An 11,044-nucleotide genomic window follows, 5' to 3' on the forward strand; every position below is an offset into this window, starting at 1 on the left:
ATCTATTTTGCAATTCAATTCTCATTCATCTTTGTGGAATGTTCAAATATCTGATTATACTTTTTGTTCCTGATCTATCATTTTTGTTTTCAATGCATATTTTTCTCACCCATTCATTCTGGACTCCTTTTCTTCTTATTTTATCACAAACACATAAGTTACCCATTCCCATTCAATTTATTTTTATGATTCTTTCGGACATAGTAATCTTTCACATTATTTGCGTTCCTCACAACAAACCTCATGTTACCAATGATTTTTCTACAATCATTTGGAGGTCTTAAAATTTCTTCATCAGTCTCCCCATCTTTAGTACATATAGTATATATTCTATTTATAGTATATATTCTATCAAAGTATGCAAATTGTTAACATCTTGATTGTTGGGTATTAGGCGTGAAATACCAAAGCTTCAAGTCAATGATTTTACCTTAAACTTTCCAAAAGAGACATAATTGACCCCATCTACTGTATTTCTCCAAAAAGAAGGCCGGGTCTTATTTTCTTTTGACACCCGAAAAAATGGCTAGGCCTTCTTTTTGGCGGGTTCTATTTATTGACTCACCTCACAGTGGTGGCACCAACAGCCCTGCCCAGCAGGAGCCTCCTGCTGGCCCATTTCTTCTGTGACCGCTTGTCGCCACTTGCACACATCACCCCAGCCTCCGTTTCACCTTCAGATGCCTGCCGGAAGGCATCTGCAGCTGATAACAGAGCTCCAGATGGATCCGCAAAACGGAGGCCAGGGTGAGGCGTGCAAGTGGCAGCAAGCGGCCACAGAAGAAGACGGGGCACATGTCGGGGTGTGCGAGGCCTGGTAAGTAGGAGAGCTCCACCCCTCCCAAGCTTATTTTTTACCTGTGTACCTCACCCCACCCCCTGCACCCCAGGGTAGGCAGGGTCTTAATTAGGACTAATTTTGTAGGTGGGGCTTAATTTGATCACATGCACTCAGAAATGTGATAAGGCTTCTTTTCAAGGTAGGTCATCTTTTTGGAGAAACATAGTAGTATGAGGAACCCACTGTAAAATGGGGTACAGATGGGTTGGAGATATTGTCCAGAGAATGAGAAAGGAAAAGAGTTGTAAAGGGAAGGAAGAGTCAAATACAATCAACATCCTCCTTCTTCTTTCCTTTTTTGGGTCTTCCCCTGGATCTTAGTATATTTGCAAAATGGGCATTTTTATTTAAATTAGTAGATGTAAACTTCCAGTTATTAACTGACAGATTTTTCATAGTGCTTTTCAGTCTCTGAAGATGAATTCTATGAAGTCCCTGAGTCTCTACATCACATCTACATTTTTAGGCCAAAGTGAGTATCAAGCTACCTCTATTAGTAGGTCTAATGTAACAGTTAACCTGAAATTGTAGTTTGAGAAAAGATTGAGTATAGGTAGTCCTCAATTTCCAACAGTTCATTTAAAGACCATTCAAAGTTACAACAACACAGAAAAAAAGTGACATGAATGTTTTTCACAGTTATGACAATAGGGATGTTGCAACGGTCATGTGATCAAAATTCGGACACTCGGCAACTGGTTCACATTTATGACTGTTACTGGGTCCCAAGGTCACATGATCTCCTTTTGCAACCTCCTGACAAGCAAAGTCAATGGGGAATCCAGATTCATTTAACAACCATGTGACTGATTTAACAAATGCAATGATTTGCTTAACAATTACTGTGGCAAAAAAGTAGTAAAATGGGACAAACTCACTTAACAAATGTTTCACTTAGCAACATAAATTTTGGGCTCAATTGTGGTCATAACTTGAGGATTACTTGTATATGGAGAAACTTCCTCTTTTTTGCAACTATAACCACACCTAAAAGCATTTCAGTACCCTTTTACAATATACAAGATGGTAATTGTACTGAATACAATACTTTACTATTGGAGTAGCATGCTTGTTGAGAACTTTACTGATACTGTGGAAGGACTGCTAAATAAAAACTTCAGGCATGCATACTAAGAAGCTGAAAGAGCACAACTAATCTCCTGAATAGTTAAATATTAATTAGACAAGAATGGAACATAGAAATATTTAAAACAAATGTTCGTAGTAGTATTACTAAATGTTAATTTTTATGTATGCTGAATCATTTTGTAGCCAGTTAAAATAGCTTTTGTGGTCTAGCAAATGCATAATTAATGTATTTTTTCCTTGTCATTGATGTTTAATAATTAAATGGTAGGCCTAACATTTTGACAGCAAAAGAAGAGAAGGCCTTTAGGGGGAAATGTTACGTTCTGAAGAATGTTACAGAGATTAATAATTTCCATTAAAGCATTTTTTTTCTTATAATTTGTTTTAATATACCAAGTTGCAGCCTGTTTGGATCATATTAAAGCCTGATTATGGGGTGATGAGGATCTTTTATTACTTCTTACACCAAATACATTAATCTGCATTCCCTAATTGTGTAAACAACCTATATGTCCAGAATAACTAAATACTGACATATATTCCCTCATTACTCAGTAAAGGAGCAAGGCTGGCAATCACAACTTGATAATTAATATTATAAAAAAGAAAGAAAAAAATCCCATCAGCCAGTCACATAAGCCTGAGTCAGTCCCCAACAAAGTAAAAGACAGGCAACACAAAACAAAAAAAAAACCCCAAAAAGAGTTAAAATAGCTACTTGAGGGTGATAAATAACTATTACAGCAAAGAAGGGATGGTTTTAAATTTTGGACGGGCTTCTCACATCTTCTTCTAGAGGGCAGGAAAGAGGAGGAGGAGGATGGGATCCAAATGAAAGAGGAACCTTGGTGCTTCGTTCTACACTTAGCTGAGAAGTGCCTGTCCATATTTTAGAGCAACATTTTTCAACCTTGGCAGCCTGAAGATGTGTGGACTTCACCTCTCAGAATTCCCCAGACATCCTATGGGCTGGGGATTCTGAGAGTTCATTTATTTATGTATGAAATTTACCCGCTCCCCTCATATGGCTGAAGTCCAGAGCTGAACTCCACAGATCTTCAAGCTACCAAGGTAGAAAAACACTATTTAGAAGCAATCTGTTCTAAATGACCTCCATTTACATCAGATTCCAGAATTCCTGGCTAGCTTACCCAATCAGACTAGGAAAAGATTGTGGGCCGCAGACCACTACTGGACCATAGTCTTTGGCTACCAGGCCGCATGAGTAACTGGTCAGTACGCACGGGTGTGCACATGCGCCCACACCCCAACTCACATTAGCGTCATAGTGAGCACCACGGTGAGCATCACATGGGTGTTAGCATCACAGAGAGTGTTGCACTCACACTCCCGTTTGTGTTGTGCATGCATGCTCACAGCCCCGTTTGCACGCACACATGCGTGCATAAAGGCACCTGGCCCCTCCCTCCCACCCACCCGCCCCACTCCTTGCCAACCCAGAAAGGTTAGGGAACTCTGCTGTAGAGCAGCAAATGTCTTGGATCCTGAAATCAGATCTATGCCATGGGTACTCTGAGTTGAAACTTAAAAAGCAGACGCCATGAAACAAAGGCAGTACTCAGAACTGAAAAATGGGTAAAAATTGTAAAATGCCCAAGCAAGCAGGACCAAGAAGCCAATCAGAAAACACGTCAAATTACATCAGCCCCCAAGAGCTGAAGTAGGACTTGTGTCCACCTTGAAGTATTTCAAGTAGCAATTGACTGCAGTAATCGCATGTCTCTTCCTGCTTTAAAGTATCATCTAAAGGCTAGGGATATAAATTCACCTACTGCTATAAAATTGACAGGTTTTGTCTAAGGAAACTGTTATGTCAAGGGGAAAAGGCAGCCAGACCAGGGGTTTTTTTAACTACCAGTTCTGTGGGCGTGGCTTATTTTGTGGGCGTGGCTTGATGGTCATGTGACAATTATTTAGGATTTAGCAGAGGTACTGGTCTACCAGGCTGTACCGATCTACTCCTGTATTTTTGCAGGCACTGGTCTACTCATGTATTTTTGCAGGCACTGATCTACTCATGTATTTTTGCAGGCACCGGTCTACTCATTTGTTTTCTTTTAACACTGATCAGCTGTAGGGCGGCCCTTTGAAGCCCCACGGCAAGAGTTTAAACAGTTTTTTTCCCTCTAGCCATCAACTGGGACTCATGAGACAGCAATAGATTGGAGGTGGGGCCAAATAAAAGGTAAGAATAACGCGGGGGATGGGTGGGAGGGCGGGGGGGCAGAACTGGTTTGGTGATATCATATCATCACTGCTACTGGCTCGGCTGAGCCAGACCAGTGGTGGGTTGCTACCGGTTTGCCCTGGATCAGGCAAACTGGTAATGGTGGCAGTGGGAGGCTCCACTCATCCACCTGGATGCTTCTGCACATGCGCAGAAGCATTGTGCATGTGCACGAGCAAACCGATAGCAAACCAAATTGAAACCCACTACTGAGCCAGGGTTTTCTGAACTGTCTCAATCCTACTCTTCTTTATGTTTTGCAGGCACAAGACTGATAAATTAGAGCACAACTGGGGAAATTGTGGCTTTCCAGATGTTGAATGCCAACTTTCCACCAGCCCCAATTTCCTGTTATCAGAGATAATGCTAACTATAGCCATTAACATTTGCCTGAAGCACTTTCAGATTGAACATTATTATGACTTGAAGTGTTTATGTGAGGTGCCTTTTTATTTATCAAATTGCTATTAATACTTGCAATGTACAAGCAGCCCTTGACTTATGATCACGATGGGGATCAGAATTTCTGTTGCAGTTGTTAAATATGTCCCGCTTGATTTTGCATTATTATTTTTTTTGCCACAGTTGTTAAGCGAATCACTGCAGCTAGTAAGCGAATCACATGGTCGTGAAGCCAATCCAGCTTCTCCCATTGACGTTGCTTGCCGGAAACCAACTAAGAGGGTTGTATATGATGATCCAATGACCCTGGGACCAGAGGTGGGTGTCACATAATTTTACTACCAGTTTGCTGCGCACCAAAAATGTAAGCACACACGGCTTGCATGCATGCGCGCGGCTTAGAAAATGTGGCTAAATAGGACAGCATAGTGCCGGGGCAGGTGGGAGGACCCGCACATCACCACTAATGGTTCGCTCGAACTGGTCCAAACCGGCTGAATACCACCACTGCCCAGGACACTGCAACGGTCATAAATACATACTGATTGCCAAGTGCCTGAATTTTGATCATGCAACTGCAGGGGTGATGCAATGGTCATAAGTATGAGGAGTGGTCCAGGGGTGGGTTCTACTTACCTTTACTACCGGTTCGCAACAGGATCGTGCGCATGTGCTCACTTCGCTCACGCGCACGCCTTGCTCCTGCACATGCACCTTGTTCCTGAGCATGTCCAGAAGCTTCTGCGCATGCACAGATCGCGGATAACATCCGGGGCAGTGGGCGGGGCCTCCTGCCAGTTTTACTACTGGTTCTTGCAAACCGGTCTGAACCGGGGGCAACCCACTACTGGAGTGGTCCAAGACACTTTTTCCAGTGCCGTTGTAACTTTGAATGGATCTCCAAATGATTGTAAGTCAAGGACCCCTGATAAAAAAAATTAGCCACCAGCCAAGCCACTGAAACAAAGTATCCTCCTCCATTTCTCGACATTACATCTCAGTTGCAGGGGAAAAAAATACCAAAAGTCTATTGTGTCAAACATGAAGCGCTGGACAATCAGATTCTAGCTGAGCACATTTGGCTTCACTTCATTTCTACCAAACTTTGCACTGTGTGGTTTGAAAAGATTTGAATAAACCTAAGAAAGGAAATTCATCACATTTTTTTTCACTGATGACATTTTACTTAAAAGTATGACTGATGAAAGCTGATATAAAGGAACAAAATTTTTAATTACTTTTTTTTTTTTTTGGTAGAATGAAACTGCATCAGCATGTATTTGACTCAAAAGATAGCCTCTTGATAGGAAACCTATCTCTCGGACAAGGCATTTGTCCGAGAGAATTTGCTATTTTGCTATCTTAAATTTTCCCAAGTTAGTGCTCTCTGGGTATTCCTAAAATTCTTAATGATTTGGCTAATTAGGAATCATCTCTGGGAGCAGGGCAAAGGTGGGTTTCGGCAGGTTCTGACCAGTTCTGGAGAACCAGTAGCGGAAATTATGGGTAGTTCAGAGAACTGGTAGTAAAAATTCTGACTGACCCCGCCCCCATCTATTCTCTGCCTCCCAAATTCCATCTGATCAGGAGGAAATGAGGATTTTGCAGTAATCTTCCTCTGGGTTGGGGAGGGAATGGAGATTTTACAGTATCATTCCCCTGGAGTGGGGTGGGAATGGACATTTTACAATATCCTTCCCCTGCCACGCCCACCAAGCCACACCCACAGAACCGGTAGTAAAAAAATTTGAAACCCACCACTGGAGCAGGGCCTTTGGGTCTGGAGGACAGTGGAGCCAAATTGAAATGATCAGATGGAATACTTGTAATTCAAGGCAGTAAAATTAATCAACTAAGATTAGTTCATTATGATTTCTCAGTAGGCTCCTGTTCACTGGACCTTTACCTTCAGTGAACAAAAATATGATGAAGGAAAGCAAAATCCACTGATATAGAATATAGTGAGAGGAAAGAAGGGGGGGGGAGTCAAATGAACCTTAGACAGGTAGTCCTCGATTCACAACGGCTCACTTAGTGACACTTTGAAGTTACAACATCACTGAAAAAAGTGACTTATGACCATTTTTCACAATTACAACCATTACAGCATCCCCATGGTCTTGGGATCAAAATTCAGATGCTTGGCAACCGACTCCTATTTATGACAATTGCAGTGTCCAGGGATCACCTTCTGCTAGCTTCTGACAAGCAAAGTCAATGGAGAAGGCAGATTCACTTAACAGCGATTTAACAAGTGCAGTGGTTCACTTAACAACTGTGGCAAGAGAGTTCGTAAAATGGGGCAAAACTCACTTAACAAATGTCTCCCTTAGCAACGGAAATGTTGGGGCCAATTGTGGTCATAAGTCGAGGACTACCGGGACTCCAAGGCAAACCTGAGCACTTTATGGCCAGTGGGTCATTTCCTGCCTGCAGGCTGTTCCTGTCCAGCCTGTGACATCAGTGGTATTAGAGTTGGGAGGAGTGGGCTGTAAGTAGCATTGAGGGTGGGGTGGCAGCAGCATCAGAATCAGGATGGGATGGTGCGACCCTTCCCATCATACCCAGTTTTTCCTATGGCCCCTTGGGAAAATTAATTGCTTATCTCTGTTTTAGGGCCTCTCAGTGTCTCTGCTGAAGCCTAGATCTTCTAGATAGCAATAGCACTTAGACTTATATACCACTTCACTGTTCTTTTACAGCCCTGTCTAAGCGGTTTACAGAATCAGCATATTGCCCCCAACAATCTAGGTCCTCATTTTACCAACCTTGGAAGGATGGAAGGCTGAGTCAACCTTGAGCCTGGTGAGACTTGATCTGCCAAATTGCAGGTAGCCGGCAGTCAGCAGAAGTAGCCTGCAGTACTGCATTCTAACCACTGCACCACTGCAGCTCTAGATTGTCTATGATTGCTTGCAATTAATCCATTACTTAACTTTGCATTTGAATCTGAGATTTTCCCATTCCTTAGCAGACATTGGAATCCCACCTCAAAGTTCTTGACCCTCAGCCTCATATACAGGCATATTAATTTTTTTCCACAAAGTACTGTGGGTTCTGAATTCCTTCCTCCCACAAAGCAACTCAAGAGATATAAATGCTTCTATAAAAGTGTGGCAGGTCTATACTCCCTGTTCTGAATGCCTTGCAATGCAATAAAACCCTGCTGGTTACATTTCTGGTTGAACAAAATCAGACTTTGATCCATTTCCAGCTTCTTCTTTTTTTTATGAAGGTGTAGCCCAGATTAATAGCGCATGTGAGTTGATAACTGCAAAGAAGGAAGACATTCTTAAAGACCAAACTGTGACATATCTTCTATTCTAATTACATTTGAAGTGGGATGAGAAAACACTTTTACATAAAACATCAATACATAGAGACATCTGGTATAGCCCCCTGTGAACTAATCCATTTTAGGAAGTAGGAACAGATTCTATAATTGAATATTGCATGTGTAACAATATAATTTCAAAGGGAATGGAAAACACAAGGAAAATACCACATTGAGATGTAGATTTTGCTCACTGTTCTGTATGATGAACCACCTTTTCATAGAGAGTACACTGAAATATGAAAAATAAAATGCCAGAATTGTAAATTGATATCTATCCTGTTTAGATACTCTTTACAAACTTTCTTCTCTCCTCTTTCTCTTCTTTTTCTTTTTCTTTTCCTTGCTTTTCATATTTTATCATGACTTAGCTCACACTGCCATCTAGGGGTTTTAGAAACAAAACAAATCCCCATCTAAAAACAGCATAGCAAGAGCTGTTGTAACATATGAATAGGATGAAATGCATTTGAAATGCATTTGTTACACATGTTGCATCACAGACACTAGAAGAGGAGTTTCTAAATTGACAAGATACCTATTGAAACAAGGGAAGGTGCCAAATCTTTTATGAAAGAAGACCCCTGGAGGAATGTTGCCATTGCTATGCTTTTTGGTCTTTTTTGATGTAGATGGAATGGCAATGTAAATCTTTCAAAAATAGTGCTCTTCAACATTTAGAAACATATAGAATAGGATAGAATATTCTTTATTGGCCAAGTGTGATTAGACACACAAGGAATTTGTCTCCAGTGCATAAGCTCTCTGTGTACTTATAAACAAATGATAAATCATGACCATAATCATAAAATACAATCACCATAAATCATAAGATACAATCAACAAATGATAGTCATAAGATACCAATAGGAGTAGGTAATAGGAAAGATGAGAAGGAAGGATAATATGAAATACTTTGCTTTGAATAATTAAAGCAGCCACATCTTTTTCTAAAGTTATCCAGCAATTTCCAGATGCCTCTATATACATGTTCATGCACAATCACTTCACTTCATTGGGGAAAAAAAATCTTAACCGTTGTAGTCTTTTTATGAAAATTTTCTTTATTAGACCAGTATGGCATTTGTCAGCCGACTGTTGTTGTTTGTGTTGTTATAGCTATCTGTCTTGAATGGTATGATTTCAGAAACTAAAATTGAGAGAGGATCACTGACTTGTAGATTTTCACATACTTTGGCATATTTTTTATTTGGTATCTATACAAAAACAAAAAGAAGACTCCTGCAATTTTAAGTGGTGTACCCTTGATGCACTGAAGATAGTATTTTGTTTTATTCCTTCAATTATAGAAAAACAATGGCTGAATCAACTAATATATAAAATCAAGGAAGGTGAGCAAATTATTGTTATTGTTTGGTAGTAAGATACTCCTCCATATTTTTTAGGCAGCTGATAGAAATCTCATCTGCATCTTACTTTGGATTCTTTTGAAGTATATGTAATCTACATTCTGAATCCAGGGATGGAATATGGAATATTAAGGCCTACTGAGTTCTGGAACAAATGGAATCTGAGTTACACTCAGGTTTTAAGGACACTGTAGCAATGAACAGACCTATGGAATTCTGATCCAATTGCAAAGAACAACAACCTTAAAATGGATTGCTGCAAGAATCTATGTTGATGCTCTGTCTTTCAGCTATTAGCAGTGCTCAAACAGGATTATGCTACCAAAAAAATGTATTGCTTCAAGAAATCCATATAGAATCTCCTCTCTTCGGTTAGGGAACAATCAACTGAGAAAGAAGAACAGCACAAGTAGGTGGCAATCAAAGTTCACAAAATAGTCTGATGGAAAACTAATCACAGACGTTTTCTGTGGACAAGATGACTCAGTGAGATGTGTTTTGAAGTCTGAGACCAACTGGAAAAAAAAAGGTGATAATAAAAGAATGGAACATCTGTCTTTGTACCTAGTGGTCCTCTTAGTCTGAAGAAAAAAAACAATCAAAGCTACGAAATATACCTTTCTCTACACAGCCCTTGTCTAACCATGAACAATATGACATTTATGAAATAAAAAGTTAATTTTACAATTGAGATCATTGTTTGGTAGGATTTCTCGGAAAACTCTGTTGTAATCAAACATTTTGCTACAGACAAAATATTTTAACAGGAGAGATAAAACTGGTACGAACCAAATCCAAACTGTACCTTATACTATATATTTGAAAACTGTTATCAGTTTCTATTAGCTTTGCCATGTATTGCCAGCAGCCATTCTTTAATAACTGACAGTAATTTTACACATTGTTTTAGTAGTATATCCTTACATTATTTGTTTCATTTTCATTCTCATGTTTTATTCATAAAACAAGAGTTTAAGCACCAAATTATGGTTTGGGAAGTGAAAAGAAAATAGGCATAAGAGCAAATAGGAAAAGAAAATAGGCATCATTTGGGTTTGGTTTTTTTTTTTCTTTCTCTAGACTCTCCAATAGTTTAGCGCCCCCCAACTTTTTGGCACCAGTGACCAGTTCCGTGGAAAGAGGTTTTTCCACAGACCGGAGGGGCCATGGTTTTGCATGCTGCCTGCATCCCATGGATGGGACTTTGTTTGTTTGCGTGGACCAGTTGTTGGCATGCCGCAGAGCAGTACCAGTCCGTGGACAGGGGGTTGTGGATAAAACATTAGAATGAAAGGCTGCACATTTCCATTTTTTTCCTCAGGTGCCCAATAACTTTGCCTCTTGCTCTGATTCCAGAGAGAACCTCATCTGCCATACTGCCCTTAACACAGACTGTGTGACAGATAGGCTTCCATAAACTGTGTTGCTCTTCTGATGAAAGGGAGATGAAACTGGGGAAAATAAAATTTCCATAATTCAACTTCTGAACCTTGCAGCATACAGCTCTGTAGCTAAACGTTTCAGCATTTCTTTCCTCCGTTGAGAGAAAAACCAATTACGAAAGAGATATACAACATCACACACACACACATACACACACACACAAGGGATAAACTCAATATATATACACATACACATACAAACCTATCTATATGAATCTTCATTTACGCCAAACACATAGCATTCCAGGCATTTTACAAGATGGTTCTGGCTTGCTATAATCAATGAGATAGATCTTCAGCTCCTAAGTTAATACGAAG

This window comes from Pantherophis guttatus, chromosome 1 (assembly GCF_059756535.1).
Source record: "Pantherophis guttatus breed Tessera chromosome 1, ASM5975653v1, whole genome shotgun sequence".
NCBI lineage: Eukaryota > Metazoa > Chordata > Lepidosauria > Squamata > Colubridae > Pantherophis > Pantherophis guttatus.